Source organism: Lycorma delicatula, chromosome 10 (genome assembly GCF_047948215.1).
Source record: "Lycorma delicatula isolate Av1 chromosome 10, ASM4794821v1, whole genome shotgun sequence".
Taxonomy (NCBI): Eukaryota; Metazoa; Arthropoda; class Insecta; order Hemiptera; family Fulgoridae; genus Lycorma; species Lycorma delicatula.
In genome coordinates this window covers 106,478,464-106,501,414 of record NC_134464.1, presented here as the reverse complement: position 1 = coordinate 106,501,414, position 22,951 = coordinate 106,478,464, and the positions used below count along the sequence as shown (strand labels likewise).

Below are 22,951 nucleotides of genomic sequence, written 5' to 3'. Positions count from 1 at the left end.
AAAAAAAAATAGGTATTATTATTAGGCTAAATAATAGCCTAATAATCTAAATAATAATAATATTAATAATAATAATAGCCTAAAATAATAGTTGTTTTAAAACTCACCAGAAGCAAAATGAATGTTATGTAAATTTCTTGTTTAAATTATAGAAATATGAAAAGAAACAGCAGGTTTTTAACTGATACTGATACTAGATTATGTTTTCTATTTAAATTTTTACTAGAAATTTGAAAATCATATTTCATACATTTTGCAATAGTTATTGTAATATAGCAATAAATGTTAAGATCGTGAAGCAAATGATATATATATATATTACCGTGAACAACCGAAATTAGAGAATATCAATATTCACTTGTGAATGTCGACACACATACAGAATACATCGGTGAAAAGACCGAAATATTTACTTATTTGGACCTTCGCCGAATGTATGTCGAAAAACACGTCAGATAAGTTCTGGTGGGAGTCAAACGAAAACTAGAAATTAGAAAAAAAATCACCCGATACCAATATCTAAGATAAATAGATTACGACAAAACCCTCATAAAAAAAAAGGTACTTACGTATTAACGCCACCGCAGCTACAGTTTTATTTAAAAACGAAGTAGTCAATCGGAATTCGGTGGAAAATGAACAGTCTCTTTATTAATTTTAATAAATGGTTATTTATATTAATTTATTTTATAAATATAATTTAGCCAAACTTAACCTACGCTCGCTAACCTTGACTAATTAATACCGTAATTTTTTGAGTATTTATTTAATAAATTCAGTAATTATTGCAATTATTTATTATTTAAATAATCAAAACACTACTGTTAATTAGTCAAGCTTAGCGAGCGTAGGTTAAGTTTGGTTAAATTATATTTATAAAATAAATAAATATATTTATTAAAATTAATAAAGAGACTGTTTTGAATCTATGTTAAACTCTATATGGTCCATTTTCCACCGAAATTCGATGACTACTTGTTTTTAAATAAAGCTGTAGCTGCGGTGGCGTTAATACGTAAGTACAAAAAAAAGTATAAATTTAAGCCAAAAACAACCCCTACGCTTACTAACCTCGTCTAATTAACATTAAATTCACAAATAATAAATGTTATTCTCAAACACTGGTGTTAATCAAATTCACCCCATTCAGCATGCACTGATGATGAAAGTGGAATAAAAATATTTTTATAAAACAGCTGTACGAAGGGCAAAACCATCTGACCATTTATCGTTCATCCAAGCAGTTAACGTATTCTGTATATCTTGACTGGCTCTTTCGATTTATAAAATAGTAAAAATTTGATTAAATTTGTTTATAAATACTGTGAATTTGATTAATCGCCTCTATTGTTGGAGAATAACATATAATTTGTATATTTTACGTTAATTAGACGAGGTTAGCGAGCGAAGTGAACGTAGGTTAAGTCTGGTTTAAATTTAAACTTCCTTCTTTTTTACGAGGGTTTTATTTACGGGTGATTATGTTTTAATTTCTAGTTACCGTTTCAACCTTCACCAGAACTTATCTGTGTTTTGTCGATATATATCGGCGATGGTACAAATAACAAATATTTTGGTTTTTTACCGAGGTATTTGATATTTATCGATATTCACCGGAGAATATCTATATTTGCCAGATATCGGTTTTTCACGGTAACATATATTTATTTCTCCAACCAGTTTTCCAGCTACTGCCGGGTCTGTGTGTGTATGTATAGGCAAATGCAATTACTGCTACCGGCTTGCCAGGCCTCACGTAGCTGCTGCAATTTAAGTATAAATGTACTGATAAACATGTAGTCTGGAACAAACTTAGGTTGACCACTCCTAAAACGTGTGGTTAAATTTTTTTTTGGTGTGAAACTCAACCACCAAAGAACACAGGTATCCACAGTCTGTCATTCAAATTCATGTAAAATCCTTTACAAGACTAATATTACAACTCTTGACTTTGAAAATCAGCTGATGATGAGTTTAACTACCACACTAATCCGGTGGGTTAAACGATGAATAAAATGATAATTAAAATTAAACTGGACTTAAACGACTGATTTCCTTCTTTGATTCTCCAAAATGTCCTTAATGAAATTCGATTTTTACGAATTACGGTAATTTATTTAATTTTTTCCTGTTTTTGAGAATTTGAGATCACAGTGGACCACTTTAATCAACTCTGATTCGCCATTTCTTTTTATTTTTCTTCTTGATTGCTTCCCAACACTTCTTCATTCTATCACATCTTGCTTTTTTGAGTTCTTCTGAACAAACCCTCGTTATTGTTTTCTTTTCTTTAATTCTAAATCTGGAGTTTGCTTCTTTTAGTATTTTTATATCTGTTTCATAAATCTTCTACTGCGATTTCTAGTTCTTGCACATCTTGTTTGATTTCGGTTATCTAGGTCGGTGTTTTTGACGGTTTCCAGTATTTCTTGACCAGTTACTTGACGAGCCTGTTCGGTTCTGTTCTAATTATGTGTCCAAAGAAGGAGATTCTTTTCTTTCTAAAGTGCTTTAGAGCTGGTTCTACGTCTTATGTACCTCTTGGTTTGGTATGAGACTCCATTCTTCCCCATCAGTAAGTCGTCTTTTATTTATGCATGTTCTTAGAATTCTTCTTTCTATTCTTTACATCTCTGCTAAGTAGAAAATGTTGGATCTTCGTTTGCAGAGTGCTTCGCTTCCATATAGGTCTGATTACAGTGTTGTTTTGTCTGAGTTTGGTATTTATTAAGATATATCTTTTATTATATGTTGTTTTGGTGGTATTTTGTACATAATTGGTGAGCTTTCTTTCCAGTTTATTTTTTCTTAGAGGTCATATGTGATATTCTCTTCTAAATATTTATACCGTTCAACTAGCTCGACTTTGTGTGCGTTTATGATTACGCGGTTCAATACAACGAAATTCTTTTCCTTTGTAATAATAATAATAATAATAATAATAATAATAATAATACTGTTAACTTTTTGTTATTGGCAAGCAACCTACAGAATTATTAAAATTTAATAATCAACAAATTATTACGTAATATATCAATGTTATGGTTAGTGCCGCTGTTGCCAAAGTAAATTTACTCTCTGTTTCATACATACAATATCCTCTTTCATTCTACTCTATTAGCTCGACGGCTCAGATGGTAAAGAAGTAGAATATTTTATTTATAAATATTTCGCATATTGACATTAGTTATAATAATTTGTGTGTGTGGTATTAAGAAAAGCGATCAACATTCTTAAATACACAATTAACAAATATCCCCTATAATCATGCAATTCACGTACGTCATTGAATACAATTACAATACATCTGGCAACATTATTGACCATAAGCCAAATACTTTATTCTAAGCTTTGAAAACACTGTAATTATAATTGTCTAATTAAAAAAAAAAATAGAGTAGGGCAAAAATAATTATTTTGTTGTTTCAACCAATAGAGGTGTTACAATAGGTCACGTAACAATACGAATACAGGTAACAGATGAAGTAACAATGGAAAAAAATAGCAACACGCAGTTTCGTATTTTCTTATTAATAAATCCGCAGTTAATTTTAATTAACTTTTTATACGGGCATTTTTATTAGCAGTATAAAAACAGGCAACTTTAAGTAAATGACGACCATATCAGAAAGTAATCTAAAAAACAGCGTTGTTAAACGTAGGTGATACTCACTAGTTTTACTTTATCTGTTTTATTTATTTATCTATTTTATTAACATCTTACAAGTGTTCTTAATTACCCTATATTTAACTCATTTATGTTTCCATTATGTAATAATAATCTGTGTTTTTAGGTTGATTTCATAGGAAAACTACATATTGTAATGGGTACCATGATTTGATTTCCGGTAAATTTCGACATATCTTCGCGTTTCACATCTCCTAGATTCCATAACCACTAGTTAAAAAGTTTATATATATATCACATTCTTGTGGACAAAATAACCACCGTAATTTTGCGCCAATCACTTTCAAATTAATACATAAAATATAATGCCCCAAAATCTCAGTTCGTTAACGGACAAAATCGGACCATTGGGTTGGAAATGGGAGTGGCTTTTTCGAAAAAAAAACGAAATATCGTTATAACTTTCTTATTAAGTAAAATATCGAATTCGTTTAAAGTTTCTACTATTCTTTAGATAAGGGCCTAACAATTATCTAAGTAAAGCTTTCTGATATCACCAACCATTGGCCCAGGGGGTGGAAAAAATGGGGGTGGAAAAGACAAAAAAAAATCATACCTCCCTTAATAGGTACAGTGTCGAATCGTTTTAAAGTGATCGTTAGTCCTCTAAACCTAAAACATTTGTTTAAAACAATTTTTGATATTAACAACCCTTACGGGAAGGTTGCTGAAATTTTAAGAAGATAGGTTTTGTGGTATGCTAAACATATGAAACATTTTTTTAAATGCAACCATTGTATTGAGTAAATTTGAAGTTTTTCTTAACTTTAAGATGGAAATATTTTTTAATCTACCTACGCCTTCCAGCGTGTCGAAAGGGATTTTTTGTTTATGTAATATTACTAATACATTCCCTTAAATATAATTACCTATGATTCTTGAAATCTACCTAAAACACAGATTATTGTTATTGCATAATGGAGACATAAATGAGTTAAATATAGTGTAAATGAGTAAACTTGTAAGGTGTTCATAAAATAGATAAATAAATTTAAAAAAAGTTTTTTTTAATAAAATGCGTAAAGTAAGAATATATATAAAATACAGACAACCTTGATGAAATGGTCTCGGGGGTCGTATTTTGGATGACACTTGGCCTTATAATATGATTATTGACTTTTACTAAAAAATAAGCGATTAAATAAATATATAAAAGGAATTATTTAAGTTTTACTTAACAAATAATTATTATTTAGATTCCTTACGTATTATATAAGCCAATTTTTTACAAATAATTTTTTTCACACGTTTTAATTATAACTACATAAGAATTATTACATAAGAAAACAGTTTACTCTATTTTCGAACTAATTAGGATATTTTAAAATTTCAACTATATTTTTTTATAAAATAAGTAATATTTTTAATGTCAGTATTTATTAATCTGTTGTAAAAAAAATCACACCAATGAAAAAGTATAAATTATAACTTAAACATATAATCTACTAGTTTTATAAATTAAAGTAAACCGACTTATAAATGTTAAACTTAAATATACATTAAGTTGCTACATTATATAATGTTCCAATTTGCTTTAAACTAGGTTAAAGTAACTAACGTCCTTTTTAGTAACAGTTGAAAACTGGATAATTAGAACAAATTTTGATTAATTTTCTTATTAGACTACCTTAATAAGAGTTATATAGAATATAACATAGATACTTATATAATATTACCTACTTTAGAAACATACGATTTAGTAAAAAAAAAAAAAAGAAAAAAGTTCTTACAAGTTTATCTATATAACCATTATTTTTACTGTTAAAAATGAAAAAAGTAGGTATGATAGCTTTAAAAAATTTGTAAGTGGTTAAGTTTCACCAATTATCCTAGCAAAGATATTTACTGCACAGAAAAAAATTGTCTAATATTTTTGTTAAATTTAATACCTACGAGATCGAAACATAGTAGAAGTGAATATTGAAATACATTGTGTTATACAAATATATACATCTCTAGGTAGAACGTGGATTCTCGGGACCCAGGTTAGCCCAGGCAAACCTCGGAGCTAAGTCAGGGACTCTTCGGGGCCTCCCGGAGTCACGAGGCCTACCCCAGGGCCGCAGAACTCGCTTCGGTCGCCATTCCCGTCTATCCAGAAGGCTCTGCCCCCTGAAACTTCTCAGTGTTCGTTAAACTCATGGTTGTGAAAATAATACAGATAAGTAACAAGTCAAGTACTCAAGATTTATAAAAATATGAAAAAGAATAAAATTACAAAGACAGAATAATAGGGACTACGGTAAATAAAGTACACAAATCTTCGAGGACAAAAATTCACAACTTTTTTCTTTGCCATGGTGGTAGAACTATAATACTGAAATAAAAGGATTAATCTTTTTTTTCCTTAATAAATATATATTTAATTTACATATTTACCCTCCTTGGGGCCGAAGAAATAATGAATATTTTTAACAACTTAACATTCAAGGGAGCTTAGAGCCACGGTTTATGATTACAACCTTTCCTGGTATAACACGAATGTATCCTAACATCCTAAAAATTTGAAAGAAATCGATCGGTTGGTTTTCGGGTGATGCGAAAAAGACAGACAAACTTTATATATAAACATGTATCTATTAAAAGATATTAAGCAAATATCCCGTTTGAATTCCGAAAATAAGACTATTATTTGCATAGATATAATAAAACCCAATTGCACCTCCCAAAACAGCGCCCCAGGGGCACCCCGTTTGTTACTAATTAATGGTGATGATTAGTGGAGTCGCCCACGAGATGCTCGTATACTTCACCACTCTAGCCTCACATGCAGTCATCACGGGAAAACCATTATTTTTAATAAAGATTTATAAAGTTATTTAATATTATTTTATTTAACTTAAATTTAATTATATTATTTTTGTAATATTATTCTTTCCATTGATTCGAATCATTAAGATGAAACCCAGCTCACACAGTCATAGAGACTCGCAGTTCAAACTTCATTAATACTCAATTCATTGAAGTTTTTGTTTCAACTGGAAAATCTCCACTACTACATATATATATTTTTTTTCGAGATGAAATATATCTAAAAACGTTCTTAGTTATGCCAAGAGAGATGGGTAAAAATTTCGTTGCAATTGATGGAGTAGTTTTCTTGTTTATCCCGAACAAACAAAAAAAATCCTCTTCTTTATAAAAATAGTATAGAATCTAATAGTTTCATTGAGTCTGATACTCTTTCACGCAAAAACTACTCATTCGATTGAATTGAAATTTTCCATGAACGTAGATTTTACATCTGGAAAAAATATAGCAATGCCGTTATGAAATGATTCACCGATTCAATACGGTTACCATTTTAATGGCTTGCGATAACAACCGGATTATCCTCTTTGCCGATATTCAGCTTAAATATTGTTAAACTGTTGATCAAATCCAACCTCCATTAAATTCGTAGAACACTTACAATATTTAAAATTAAATTCTCTACAAAATGTTCTGTTTTTCTATTTCGAATCTCTTTGGGTTTTCGTTAAAACTCGCTTAAAAGGTTGAGAGGTTTATGTGCGACGGATCAACCAACATTGTCACTAGCACTGTTACTGAGTGCGCGACGCCACTCGCCACGACTGGCTGCATCTGTCTCCGGTTACTTGATTAAAAAACATAAAAAAAAGTTTTTTGTAATTTAAAAAAAATTAGAAACTCAATGTTACATAGTGATCTCCTAGTGGTATTTGTCGGGTGACACTAATAACCGTGAAAAATACTATTTAACCGTAAGATGAACGGATAACCGTCTAAAACTACAATCTTTAAAATAGAGGCCGACTATTTTTAAAGTAGCTTACTTCAGATCACTCAAAGTTTTGAGTCTTGTGCTAACGAAACTGTTGCTCTGAAAAAGTTACAATACACTGAGTTTTATACAATGAACATAATACTTTAATTGTTATTTATCATTATTATTTTCACAAGCATGAATTTAATGAACACACTGAGGGTCCAGGGGGAGGAACTTCCCGGTTGAACAGGAAGAACGAGCGAAGTAAGGTCTGAGTGGCCAGTATCGTGATGAAGGTAGACACTAAATCTATTTCAAGGCCAGAAAGAGGCTCTATTAATCCCTTCTACTGTAAACTTATCCAATAAAACAGATCACTATCTCCTCCAGCAATCACATTTCTACTATTCCCGGATTGGTGCGACAATTGTATAAAGAAAACTTAAATAAACAATTCATTATACAGATTGGTATTACGATGCGATGGAAAAAAGATTCTCCTGAATAAACCACTCTGTATTGTTCATGAAACCGATGAGGAATGTAGGTGAAATAATGTACAGGGTGTCTCATATAAAACGCAACCCATCAATCACTCATCCATGAAATTGGGAACGCAAAGCAACTTTCAACGAAAGAACTGAAGATTAATGTGTAATATGATATTTGAATACTCCATAAAATAAGATTTAAGTGCTTGTAATCATTCTACCTTTACCAACATTTTTCAAAATACAAGTAGCTAGGAATGGAATGCAAAGAGTTGGCTGGAGTCTATTACTCCCTACTTTATCGCAGAACCTGGACAGAGTCCCTTGCTGCTGGATCATTCTAATCGGGCTTGTTTTTAAAAAGGTTATTTTTTAATCTCGGATCTAATTTTTCAAGTTTTGTCTATTATTAATTTAGTGAATTTAAGACGGATTTAATTGCATTCCAATCCGTTGTTAAACCAGCGTTATCGAACCCATTTCATGGGCCGACCGCGGAAGGCTAGGCTTATAAAGCCTGTCCTCCCGACGTAATTCCCCTTCAGACCGTCCACTGAAGTCCTTTCGGTGCTAACTCTTTAATAGGCTAGCAGGAATACGCCACAACGGGGTACTACCTGTAACGAGGGAGCAATGCGTCTCCTTTTCCGGAGGAGTCGCAATTGCTAGGTTATTTTATCTTACTGTAAGTTTTGAAATAGGAGAGGTTGTGTAGAAGCTCTTCATCCGCTTCTGGTATGGCTGCCCTTCAGGACGCATCTCTGCTGGGCTCTGTTCCGGACTCCAGTCCGTGATGTTGAGGCGAGTGGTTGGTCTTCCTTCTTCTTCTCCCTCTTCTTCTTCCGAAGACCTCTTCGTTCTACAAGTAGCTACCCTTCCATCTAATGTTAAAATAGTACCCAGATATTTAAACTCACCAACTAAATTATTTTTCCTTTATTTGTAACAGTATCCTGTTTTTTAACTCCTACTACAACATATTTTGTTCTTTCAATATTCACTTCCAGCCTCCATTTATCATACTCCTCAAAAAGCTTTCTTATTTGTATTTTACATGTTGCTCAACCTCACCCAGCACCACCTAGTTATCCGCAAATAAAAGAATGTGAATGTTCTCAAATCTTCAATTTGGACTCCTATATTAAAGTATTTTTTTTTTTATTAGTTTATTTAGAGATAATAATTTCCAGTTTATTTAGATTTATAAATAATGTATTTCCAACAAAAAAGTCATGTTCGTTTTTTGCTTATCTCTTAAGTTTACTGTTTAATAATGAGTTTTTTTATTTGCTATACGTATTTTGCGTACTATTTATGTCTTAAAAATAATACTACGAATAAATTTTATTTTTTATAAACAACTGCTGTTGTATTTTACAACTGATATTATTATTAAAAAAAAACTTTTATGCAAATACAAAGTGTTTATGAATCATAAAGATAATGTTAAATTTATTTCTTAAAGTATGTTTTTCCTTATAACCAAATACGATAACGAATAATTATATATAACAAGTGGATAATTGATTCGTATTTTTATACATGCATAAAAAAACAAGACTGAAGTAAATAATAATTATTATACGGTTTATTAAATATATGATGTAATTTTTTTGTTTAGAGTAATTTATATTCAAATTCTTTTTCAAAATTCAATTTTTTTATTACCACTAAAATCCACATGTACAAATTACCATACATTATTCTATGACATGTATTTATAAAAATATACAATATAATGATAAAATTTTACAATTTAAATACAAAAAACAACTTTTAATCATACATATTAGTGAAAAAATGGTGGGTAGGTACATCATTAACTAAGAAAATTGTGTTGAAGAACCTTTAGAGCAATTCAAAGAGCAGTAAATGGCAGGTGAAAAAAATAAAAATAAATAAATAATAAAGTGAGTATTATCCCGTAATTTATTAAAAAATTCAGTTCCTGACCACCACAAAATATACTTCTCGCATTCCTAAATTCAAGTCAAGACTGCCAAAAGAAATTTTCAATATCTTTATTATCAAATAGAAATAATCAAACTTCAAGAATCCCTTCAAATTAATTAAACTTGCAATGTATAAGGGCCGTTTATTGAAAATGCTCGATACAGAGTATGTAAAAAAAATTTTTTATAAGCCTAAAAATTTGCTTGTGACAGAAATACCATATTCCTTGATCAAAACCTGGCCGAATAAACAAGGGGATTTTCAATTGTCTGCCCTCCTCTAAAGAAGAAAATACGCATAATGCGGAAAATGAAAAGATCTGTAAGTGGAAGTATACCCAGATCTTGAAACAGGTGAAATGTATGTTCAGATCTCCTCACTCTGCATATCTGCCTAATAACCTATTTTTTTTTTTGAGCTGTAACAATTGGTTTTATTGTTCAACAATAGGTACCATCCCACACACTTACCCCATATTCCAATTTAGTATTTACCAAAGCGTAATATACTAATTTCAAAACAGAAACTGGGACAAATATACTTTAAAAAATATATTTTACGCAAAACTTTTACACATGTATTCTAACCAAATTGATATATTCTTTCCAAGTAAAGTTCTCATCGACATAAAACTCAGATATTATTTAAGAGAAAACTTTTCTACACTTAAACATTTAATAAAAATGTCATCAACCATTCTCTGAAGACAAGTTTTGCAATTAAAATAAATATTGCAAGAAGGTTCCTCCTGTTCGTTTCCAAAATTAAAACGAATAAATTTAATTTTGTACTCAGTGAGATCCGATTAGTCGCAAACCTATGTTTTGGTTAATCTAAATCACTCTGCATTCTAAATCAAAGTTATATGTTATATGCTTATAAAGCAAAACTAGTCTTAAGATGGTGAAACTATTTAAAGAAATAATATTTTGCGTGATAAAGCACACTTCATTAATGTAATGAATTGTGTAAATGAGCTGAGTTTGATATCTATATAAATAAAAATGTATATATTCGTTCAAAATCTTAAATCTCCGAAAGTTCTTCACGGATTGCTTTGAAATTTTGACACAACGTTGCAATCGAATACGCGCGTTGTTATATACTTACTATTTATATACCTAAGATGTCACACCTGTGACATGTAAAATCATGCTTTTTTTTGTTGTAAAACAGTGCTATATGTGGGACGTAAAAACAACAGACACTAAATAGTTTATGATTCCATTTCAATGTTTCCAATATGTGTATCCGCTATAGATTAAAAACTACTGGACCGATTTACGCGCAGGGAAAAAGGGAGAAAGAAAAAAATCGAAAAAGGGAAATAGGGAAAAAACGGAAAGGAGAAAATCGAAAAAGGTAAAAGGGAAGAAGGTAAAAAGGGGAAAACAGAAAAAAGTTAAAGGGAAAAACGGGGAAAAGGAAATGGAAGGAGAAAAAAGAAAAAGGGAAAAGGGGGAAAAAGGAAACGGGAAAGGCTAATAAGGGAAAGAGAAATGGGGAAGTAAATAGAAATAGGGAAAAGGGAAATGAAGAAAATGGAAAGGGAATATGGTAGAAATTAAAATGGGGAAAAAGAAAGTGGGGAAAAGGAAAATGGCAAAGGGGAAAGGAAAGGGGGAGATGAAATGGGGAGGGGGAAGGGGAAATTGTGAAAGGTTACATTTTATGAAGTTCCGTAATGTTCATTTTGTTAATGTTTTATCAAAGTTTCAACTGTGTTCGTGTTCATTTAATCTCTCTCTGTCTATATATATATATATACACTCAAATTTAGCAATAACGAAGCAGTGCTGGTTCTGCTACTTTTAAATTGAAGTTGTCTTCCGTTTTGTTTTAAACTTTATTTTTTTAATAATAATATAATTAATTTATAAATGCTTGTAACTTTGTTAATAAATATTTTAAATTTAATAATATATGCTGTTATATTACGACTTTGAGAGGGACTGAATTATAGTTACTGTTGAAAATTAATAGCGGTAATATAAGTAATAAATACCCTTAGATATTTTCTGAGTAATTTTTATGTTATCTTGAATACCCAGACCCAGGATAAGTTTACTTTTTTCATTACAATATGAGTAACATAATTGTGACATTGTAATGTAAAAATGTACACAATTTTATAAATTTTTATTTATATATATATATATACTTTTTTTAATTAAAAAAAAGACTATATAAATTAGTAGAAAGTCATCCCGATTATAATTAAAATAATGTATATTTTTTCATAAAATTTTTAATAGATTTGACAATATATTTTTCTGAGCTAAAATACAGGAACCTTTGAAAAGTTCGCGACTTGGTTGAAAGAATAATAATTTTCATAACTTTTTTCATCGTAGTTACATGCAATTCGATACATTTAGATCGAAGAGTTTCTAACTTTTTAATAATCTTAGTACAATGCAATTTATCCGACTCTAGATAAAAAGCGAATCATTTAAAATGAATGTTCATCTAGCAAGCTAATTGTTTAGGTATGAGGAGAGGAAGTAATCGCTGCGAGCCATTGCCAGCGCATGTGAAAGCACTTGGAAGCGTGGGTTATGGAGTTTAGCAGCAACAACCTGAAACGTTTGAGCAGGCGCGTTATCATAGTAAAAGAATATTTTTTTCCTAGTAAAGACATTTAGTTAATTTATATATATATATATATATATATATATATATATGGTTTTGAATAGTAGATCGTGGATACCGTTGGTTTTTTTTTTAGCGAAAAAGTTTTCCGCGTTATCATCGCAAAAATATGAAACATAAAATAAAAAATAAAATCTAATAAGATAACAAAAAAGTTAAAATAAAATAAAAACTAAAAATAGAAATGTAAAAACAAAATTAAAACACAAACTAAAATACTAAAAACAAAGACAAAATAAAAAAATTAATCTAAAATGTTAAACATAAATAAATACAACTACCGTACACAAACAATTTAAGAACACTATTAAAACGTATATAAAATACTAATACTTCAAAGAAATAAAAATACCCGGTCCAATACTTCTTAATTATTGCCCAGGATTTGACGAAAATTCCCGGGCAATTTAAATTTACGACGCAAGACCGCATAAAGAATGTAATCCATAAGGACTGCACCGCTAAACTGTGCATCAAGCGGTACTTACGTCGTATTCATATCGGTGCATTCTCTGCTGACATCGGTACCCGTGAGTAGTTCACGTCTATCCTATTCACAATCGGCAGAGGATCACTTTCTCTCGGCAAATTTTCCTGTAGGAGGAATTCCATGGCAACACAGTATCTTTGACATATCGAAGTTTGTTATTTACCGTGGCAATCCAATCATCTTACCACTTCGCGCAAAGTGCCTGTTTGAGATGGTTAATAAAGTCGGATGTAGTAATACGTGTAGTGAAGGATGATTGACTACATGAGTCTTTAGGAGCAGAGTCTGCAAATTCATTACGCGGAATCCCCACGTGACTAGGGATCCAGCAGAAAGTCACTTATGTGTTACGATGGATCAGCTCGGCGATTGCATTGTAGATTTCGATGACGATAGGATGTCTGGAAGAAAACTTTTCTTTGGGGTGTTGTCTGATGGTGAGGTTTCATTCAGTTAACCACACATCTCAGGAATGGTAGAACCGAGATTTTAAAAGAACACTTCATTTACGTTCATACATATCATCCTCTAAAATAAAACCTTATGGTGGTTTTAATGTAATATAATTTATAAGGAGTACTTATAATTGCATTCCTTCTTCAAATTTAAAACTAAAATAATGATGTACAGAAAATATAGCCCTATCAACCGGTAACGAATGGGTTTGCAATAAATTAAAATTTAATTTTGAACTTAGTATAATGATTTAAATTAAAATAAATCGATTCTAAATTTTAGGAATCATGATGGAGATTTGTAGTGGTTATGATGTCGATGATATAAGAGTATTATTTCGGCTAAAAACAAGTTTCACAATCCATTCTGTTATTTTCCCTATGTACTACATTATAGTAGTAGTAAATACTAATAAAAACGTTTATTTATTAGTTATTCATTAAATTAATCAATAAATCTAACAATAAATATAGTTTTAACATATAAGTTAGAATTAACTAATTATAAAAACAAAATAATAATGAGAATGGGAGAATAAGACGATATAATTGAGTATTCCATAACTGATGCTAATAGAAATATATATACACACCACGTACACCAAGGTACGTTTACACTGCGTAAATTGGCAGTAATCATATTACTGAATTATTCATTTTTTAACGAAGTGTACAATTAAAATATCCTTCCTTGTAAAAATACTTTATTATTCTAAAATTAATATTTATTGAGGAATCAATTTTTTCTTTTGATTCTACGCTCGGATAAAATCTCATAACAGGAAACTAAACAGTCTATAATATCCAATCGTTAAAGATTTTTTTTTTTATATATCTGTAGTTTCCTCGCCACCTGGAGGTGGACACACAATTAATCATAAAATCAGCTCCGGGGGATGCCTTCGCCTCAACTACCTCGGTCCCCGCCCAGGCAGCCGGGCACCGGGATTCCGGTCTTGACGCTTCGCCTATAGTGGGGAACTCCCAAAGGGATCCCCCACCGGGACTACGGTCTTACATTCCCCACAGTGGCATGTCAAAGGAGCCCCACCCGATTACTGAAGATGGAAGACCGAAGCCTCCCACCTCTCCCGGGTGGAGCTGTCCATCAAAGACACCATGACGTTACTGTGAAGCAGATGGACCCGTCTTGCATTCTCAACCTACGGGCGCATGACCGTACAACCACAGGATGTACATCGAGGCTCTTGCTTACAATCTTTACGTACATGGCCGGCCTTGCCACACTTAAAACAATGGCCACTTCTATCTGCGCCGTTACAGAATTTTGCCTTGTAGCCTGGACACCAGAATCTAAAGCAGAGTTCGTCGGAGGCACGCCGCGTCACCCGACAAGCCACCCACCCGATGTGAACACGCCCATCAGACAGCAGTTTGTTAGCAAGGAAGTGGAGCACTCTAGCATTACTGCTTGCATCGAACCGTAAGCCGGCCGCATTGATAAAACATTTACAGTGACGGACTCACCAGTTATTTTACGAATTTCCCTGAGAAACTCATCCTGCGTCATAAGAGCATCTATGTCCTTAACAAGGATGTGGACCCTCCTACCACCCCTTCCAGCCAGGGCCGTAGTAGCACCCTCCACTTTTTCGGCGATATCTCTGCTCAACTGTTCGGCCGTACCATCATAGGCAAGTACCCGGAGGTGAAGATCTTCCCCCTGGCCCTTCCGTACGGAGAGGACTGCTGTTTCACCCGGTAATACTGCAATATATTCACAGAGCGGAGGAGATTAGCGTAGGACCTCCCCACCACCATGACCACCACCGTGGGGTCAGTGGTCCCACCGGTAATCGTAACTTAAAAGTTACACCCATCACGGAGTCACTGATAAAGAAGAAAATTATTATTATCCTTATAAAATCCTTCTCTTATTTTCTGATAAAATGATTAATAAAAAAAGTAAAACATTTATGAATAAAAAAAAAAGTTTATTTTTTAGAAATTTTAAGAATAGACCTTTTTTCCTGTTTATCCACCTGGAATCACTTTCAGCTATTACATAAGAGGATGAATGAGGATGATATGTATGAGTATAAGTGAAGTATTGTCTTGTACAGTCTGTTTGACCAATTCTGAGATGTGTGGTTACTTGAAATCCAACCACCAAAGAACACCAGTATACACGATCTAGTATTAAAATCCGTATAAAAGTAGAACTGCTTTTACTAGGAATCGTTAGCTGGAACTTTCGACTTCAAAATCAGTTGATTTGCGAAGACGCGTTCACCACTAGACCAACCCGGTAGGTTTAAGAATAGGCCTAATTCTATAAAATGATATGTCAAAATTGTATAGGGAAGTGATAATATGTTGATTTTTCCGGTTTTTGAAATGAAATACTAGCATCAAACTCACAGGAAAAATTATGATATAACTAGCATAATTATTTTTCCCCGAATTTTACCGATTGAGGACCACGTGAAACAACAATCTTTCTTTCACAATTCTTTCTTCTAGGCATTTTTCTTTCCTGGTCATCCAATAGTTCCTACTTTGTTTTTTTCCGTTTATCTTCTGACGAGACTTTGTTGTTTGCTTTTTATCTTCTCTTTGAAATCCTGAAACGTTATATTAGTTTTCTGAACATCTTTCTATCTTGAACCAATTCAGATATTTTCATTTTTTTAAGTTTTTATAAATCACTGAGGTCGATTGATTTCCATTCTTTTTGTTGTAGATGTGGTTGAAGATTTGTTTTATGAGCCTGTTATCATTCATTTTAATAAGGTGAACGAAGAATCTAGCTTTTTTTTTCTAATGGAATCTGACATTTTCTTAGTTTCATGGGGTTTGTAAAGATCCTTTTATTCCTTTTAAATTTGTGTTAGTTTTCCCCTATTTTTATAGAGTCCTTTCTTTTTTCTATTCAATATATTAACCTGATTTTAAATTAAAGATTCATTTCGATGAGTATATGCCTTCTTATTTGATTACTATATTGTAATGACTGATTTTTGCTTTTACTGGGATGTTTTTTTTTTTTTGGTTTTAGATATCTTTTGTTAGCTGTCAGGCTAATTCCATTTTGCTCACCCTTGTTTGATTCGCTTCTTTATATAAACTATTAATTTCAATTATTTTTTCCAGATATTTAAATTTATTGACTTCGTTGATTTTACCATATTTCGTATTTAGACTTGAGGGAATCTTATGCTAGTCTCAAGAATAATTCCTATTTTATTTTTTAAAATAATCTAATTATAAAATTATTGATAAAAAATATTTGTAACATTTTTTTTTTCTGTTGCAGGTAAGTGTTCAGAAACCATACGAAGAACTAAAATAATATTTTAAGGTAATATAGATGTAATTAATTATAGAACGTAAAATTATTTAATATTACGTTAAATATTACACAGAATGCTTACAGTTGGGCAATCAACATAACAGCTAAAATTTTAAGATCCTAAATTTGTTTTACATCTTCTATAATTTTTACTCTTATCCAGTCTCTCGCTTTTTCACTTTCTAGAGATCTTATTAGCACTGTTTTAATGAAATTTTCTTCTCTCATTGTCTTAATCTTAGCTTTTAATTAATGATTTTAATTAATCTTATCTTTCTATGCAGTTAACTTTTCATACAACAAAATTTTACAGATTAAAATTCTTTTATTCTCCATTGCTTCTTCATTTTAAATTTTTTTATTTATTTAATCTTCCCTAATCTCTTTCACACTTTCACATTTCTTTAGTTTTTATTTTTCATAGTTTTCATGTCTCACATCCATACAGAAGTATTATTCTTATAAATAAAAATATCTTACCTGCTATTAACCGTTCATCATACTACGCGCCAGACGGCGAATACTATTTCGTGTCATAAGTGTATTTCACGTTTCGGTAACTTTGATTTTGGTAATTTTGATTGGTATGAGTGTAACAGTGATTTAACTTTCAACTCGTTCGTTTTCTGAGGCATTCACAGTCACGAACGGTGCTGTCAAATTTGGACTAGGCGCGGGGATCGCGCTTCCGCGTTTTCGGTTAGTTAGTTTGAGGGAATTATGGTAGGTTGGATGTGAAGATATCCGTTTGAGGCCTATGTGAAGGCGAAATTTGATATGTATTTTACTGATATAAATGTCTGTTGAGGCATTTACATCGGTGGCATCCCGACTGAGGCCTGGCTGATGACTGTGAGATGTAATCAGTTAGATGGACGACCTTCGGTAAAGCCTCTCATGGCTCGGAACGAAAGGGGTGGTGTGGCGACCGGTAACCTCACAAGGTGGGTATCTTCCCTCTTCGGGGTTGGGGTGGTAAGGGCATATACTTTCAGAAAATTACTTATTACAAACCACTACTACTTCCTTTAACAATGTTTCTATTGGTGATGAGTCCAGCAGTTACATGGACTTACTAAATTTTAAATAATCAAATTTTTACAAATAAACATAAAGTCTATATATATATATATAAAGCGTAAAGTCAAGCAAACCATGAAAACAGATTAATAAAAATTGAATTGATTAATCTATTAAAAATTTGTTGTTTTCTGAATTTATTTAAAACTAAACTAAAAAATTACTTACAGTTGTTAATAAAAACGGAATACTTTATTTTTAGTCTTTATCAAGAATATTCATTTTTTAAATTTCATAGCCTATGAAAATTCCTAAAAAAAAATTCTTACGTAGATATATTTTTGAATATTACTTGAATATCTTAGCAAAGTTTAAGCATTCTCTACTAGGTTTCAAACTTTGCAACAGAGATTTTAATTTTTAATAACGTATAACATTTTTCCATTAATGGTTTTACCACTCGCATGATAAAAAATATAATATTTCAAATACTATTCATCTGTATTTTAAAACAAAAAACATATATTACTACAACTTATTTATCAGTACTTATTACTTTTACTTTTACTTATTACTTTTTTTTTAGTACTACTTATTTATTAATGTAAAATACAGAGAAGCAAAAAGCTCACTGCTTTTCGCATATCTGCACAGTTTCTGTTCCTAGGGAATAACCTTTATTTAACTTTCCTATTTTATTTAGCTCACCAAACATAACGGTAATTGTCTTTCTCTCTGGGAATATTTTCCCTTATAATGTTTAATCAGAAAGACTATTTACAATTTTTAATCAAATCTAGATAGAACGACTGCTAGTATATACTGTTCTTTGCAAAGAATCAGGTGGTACTAGGTAATGATGCTAAGGATATCTTATAAATGATAAGGAAATTAAAACAGGAATATCTTAAATGGAGCATGAAAATTAATTTAAGTAAAACGTGATAGGTTGCAGTAGGTGAGAGAGAAGAGAATTTCGTTGCAGAGATGTAGGGAGTGTAAAATTGTGACAAGATTAAGTACTTGGGAACACTTATTTCTAAGGATGGAGGGTGTGAGGTTGATATAAAGAGCTAGGATTGATCATGGAAGAGCGGCGATTCGGAAATTGAATGGCTTACTCTGGTAAGCTGCATTGCATTATCAATGTTGATTTCGAGATGTTAAAAGTAGTTTGTACAAGTCTCATTCCGGTACAAGCTAAATGATTTGCAAGAAACTCCGCTTTTCTTATATACAAAACGACAAATAGTACAAAAATCAAGGGTAATTTTTTGATTTATAATAATTATTTCCTACTGTTATTACTACAACATCGTGGAACAGGGAAATTGTTAATAAAAAGAAAAAATATTTTTTCATCGCTTAATTAAAAACAAGATTAAAAAAAGCATTATTAACTATATGAACGAACAAATTTAATCTTTAAAAAAATTATTGTTGCTCCTGTGACCTAATTAAATAACGTTATATAAGAATCAAAGACTACGGTAGGGTAGTAGAGAGGGAATATCTGGAGGATTTTCCAGATGATAATTTGGTTCACAGACAAGAAAAGGAGAAAGGTAATTTTTTTTTTTTAGATGCTGAAAAAACTTGTTCCATTGCTAATAATTAAAATCAAGCTAATTAAAACTTAATTAAGTTTTACTAACTTTAAGATATTAATCTAAGTGTAATAAATAATACGTAAGAACGATAATTGTTTGGTCGATATAATATTATTTTAAATACCATACGAAGAATAATGAGTTACAGCTGAAATAATGTACTCGTAGATTGGCAGGTCAAATTCTTGAAAACGTCTAGTGTTGCTCATAGCAGTGCACAGCTCTGGTGCTACTTGTAAAGTAAATCATAAACATCAAGGTGAGTGAAATAAACCTGTTATATCTGATTCGTTTTTTCAATTGAAATTATTTCTGTATCATTATTTACCCAATGATTTTAGTATGAAAATAATAATGCGGTGAGAAATTAAAATACTTCCAAAAACTACGGAGTTTAATTTTCGCATTACGTCATCAAACGGTCAATCTAAATAATTTCTACTTTATGAATTATTTAGAAAAGATGTTTAACGGTTACTTTTTCCCATGCATTTTATTTATTTTTTTGAAAGATTTTGGCAGTAGAAAGTAGTGGAATTTAATGGGCTGATGATTGCACTGATAAACATAATTTTTGTTTCCTAGCATGCGATACATGATTTTAAACTGGCTTTTGATGCTGAAAACGAATATTAACTGAGAATCTTTCTATCAACCACCATTTTTGAAAACTTTTTAAATTTTATTTAAGAAACTTTTTCGTTTTTCAACCTATAGTTATCATTTTAAGCTCCTATTTAGTATTTTATTAGCTCATTTTTTATTGTTTAACTTTCTAACATAATTTGTAAGCTGCAAATAAACAATACTGGACAAAGAATTAAATCATATCATAGTCACATATTATGACATCATATCTAATACTGAAGAGTGAGCCTTCATGGACAATCATGTCTGTGCAGGTGAAAATATTCAGGTGAAAATATAGCTGTTTTGTTTGTATTAAGGACTGGATTTAGAAATGAATTAATTTTGTTCAGTCTTATTGCTGTCTTAAGTTTGTTAACAGTGTCATAATACCTCGAAATTTTGTAAATGATGTTGATGTCCTTTGTCATATATGTGGTGAGTTTTCCGTAAAATCAAATAGAAAAAAAATTACACCATTAATTAAAAAAGCATATCATTTGTACTTTCAGTGTAAAATTGGTTATCAGGAAAATACGTGGGCTCCTCATATAGTATGTACTAATTGTTCGGTATATTTAAGAGGATGGCTGAAAGGTACACGGAAGGCTTTGCCATTGGGTGTACCAATGGTTTGACGTGAACCAAAAAATCATGTAACCGACTGTTACTTTCGTTTAACAAATGTCTCTGTAATTTCTAAAAAATTTAAACATACTGTAAAATATCCTTCATTGCAATCTGTAATCAGGTCTGTACCTCACAGTGAAATTATTCCAGTTCTTGAGCCACCTGTGAATGTATGTTTCGAAAGCAGCGATGAAGAATCAGGCAGTACTAAAGAAGACAATGATTTTGATTTTGAATTATCTTTCAAAGCCACATCTTATAGGTGAATTAAACAACTTGGTTAGGAATTTAAATTTATCAATAAAATCAAGCTTAAAAGGTCAAGATCAAGACTGTAAGATTCGAATTTACTTTAAAAAAATACAAAACTTTTGGGCTTTCGAAGCTGACGAAAAGAAATTTCTCATTACTTCATCGATTAAAATAATTTGGTTTATTGCACAAATATTGATGAGCTTATGCTGCACTTATAACAAGTTCATAAAACTGAGGACTGGCGCATTTTCATAGATTCGTCCAAGTATAATTTAAACTGGTTCTACTACACAATGGTAACAAATATCCTTCGATACCAATCGCTTATGATATTAATTTGAAAGAGACATACGATGTGATGAAAGACGTTCTTGAAAAAATAAATTATAAAATACATAGCTGGAACATATATGGTGATTTGAAAGTTATAGCTATTTTGTTAGGCTATACTAAGTACATGTGTTTTCTTTGCAAATGGGACAGCCGAGCTAGGAATAAACATTATGTTACCAAAGAGTGGAAGAAACCAAACAACTTAAATCCAAATGGGGAAAGTATTATTCATGAACCCTTAGTTTAACCCAAAAAATATTTTTACCCCTCTTCATATGAAGCTAGGACTAATGAAATATTTTGAAGAAATATAATCCCGGATTTTTGTACAGCAGGCAGAAATTTCCGAATGTAAGTGAAGGAAAAATTAAAGAAGGAATATTTGTTGGTACTCGAATAAAAGAGTTGGTCAAAGATGATGTATTTAACTCAATGTTGAATATGCAGAAAGTGCAGCTTGGGGTTCATTTAAAGACGTTTGCAAACGTTTTCTCGGCAAACAAAAATCCAATATTACCACGATATTGTTAATCAATTTCTCACTTCATACAGAGCTAACGGATGTAATATATCTTTGCAAATACATTTCTTCAACTCATATCTGCATTTTTTCTCAAACCTCGGAGACGTAAGTGACAAACACGGTGAACGTTTCCACCAGACATTTCGGTGATGGAATGCCGTTATAAAGGAAGTAGAATTACTAACATGCTAGCCGATTACTGTTAGACATTAATTCGGGATGTGCCTGTGGCTATTTATAAACGAAAAGCATCAGCGAAATCATTCTAACATAGGTATGGCCTGCAAAATTATAAATTTTACATATTTAACTATATTTTCCCTTAATTTTTTTTGAAGCGTAATTTATTTAAAACTAAGGGTGATAGAAAAATTGAATTCAGAGATCTGTAATATACGCAAATAAGCAATTCAAAAAATTGTATCACACTTAGAGAAACATAAAAAATATTTTGTTTTTGTCTATCAATGTTATCTACAGAGTGATTTTAGTCCTGTTACCCAATTTTTAATGTCTGGTAATTTTTTTCTAAGAAAGGAAAATTTTGTTTTGTGACATGAAGTTGGTAAAGCTACTCAACCAGTATAGATACGGCAGTGCGAGTTGATTCTCCTTGAGATGTTAAGCTTTTGTGCCGATTCCGGTTGTGTGCCGAACAGAATGTCTTTTACCATAGAACGAGTTTTCATTCTTGAACAATATTTTGCTACGAAATCGTACGCGAGTGTAAAAGAATCACTACAAATTAAATTTGTTGGTATTCCTCCACCAGAAAAAATGTCAATTTCTAGGCTAGCAAACCTATTTCGAGAGACAGGTAGTGTATGCGACAGAAAACGTAGCAGTCGACCGACTCGCTTGGCAGATGACGTTTTAGAGAATGTGAAAACAAGATCGCTCAATTCTCCACGGAAAAGTTTACGAAAACTTTCCACGCAAGTCCGTTTATCATATTCGAGTGTTCAGAAAGCCGCTAAAAATTTGAAATCGTATCCGTATTGCGTACGATTAGTCCAAGAGCTTCAGCCTCCAGATTTAAACAAGCGATTTCAATATTTCCATTGGTTTAGGTCTCTCATAAATGATAACGGAATCGAATTTCTAAACACAGTGTTCTTTAGTGTTGAAGCTTGAATCCACTCGCGTACAAGCTTGGATTACACTCGCGTACGATTTCGTAG

At 31.5% G+C, this 22,951-nt stretch overlaps 1 protein-coding gene across 6 annotated transcripts in view; it reads left to right on the top strand.

Annotated features, from left to right (window-relative positions):
* LOC142330985 (arylalkylamine N-acetyltransferase 1-like) overlaps positions 1–22,951 on the top strand; it is a 535,412-nt gene that overhangs the window by 252,045 nt on the left and 260,416 nt on the right. Inside the window, exon 2 of one of the 6 annotated variants that reach the window (XM_075376489.1) lies at positions 16,737–16,781. The exons of the other annotated variants lie outside the window; for them this stretch is intronic. The gene's annotated coding sequence lies outside the window, so the exon portion shown is untranslated. The remainder of the gene's footprint in view (positions 1–16,736; positions 16,782–22,951) is intronic. 6 annotated transcript variants of the gene reach the window in all.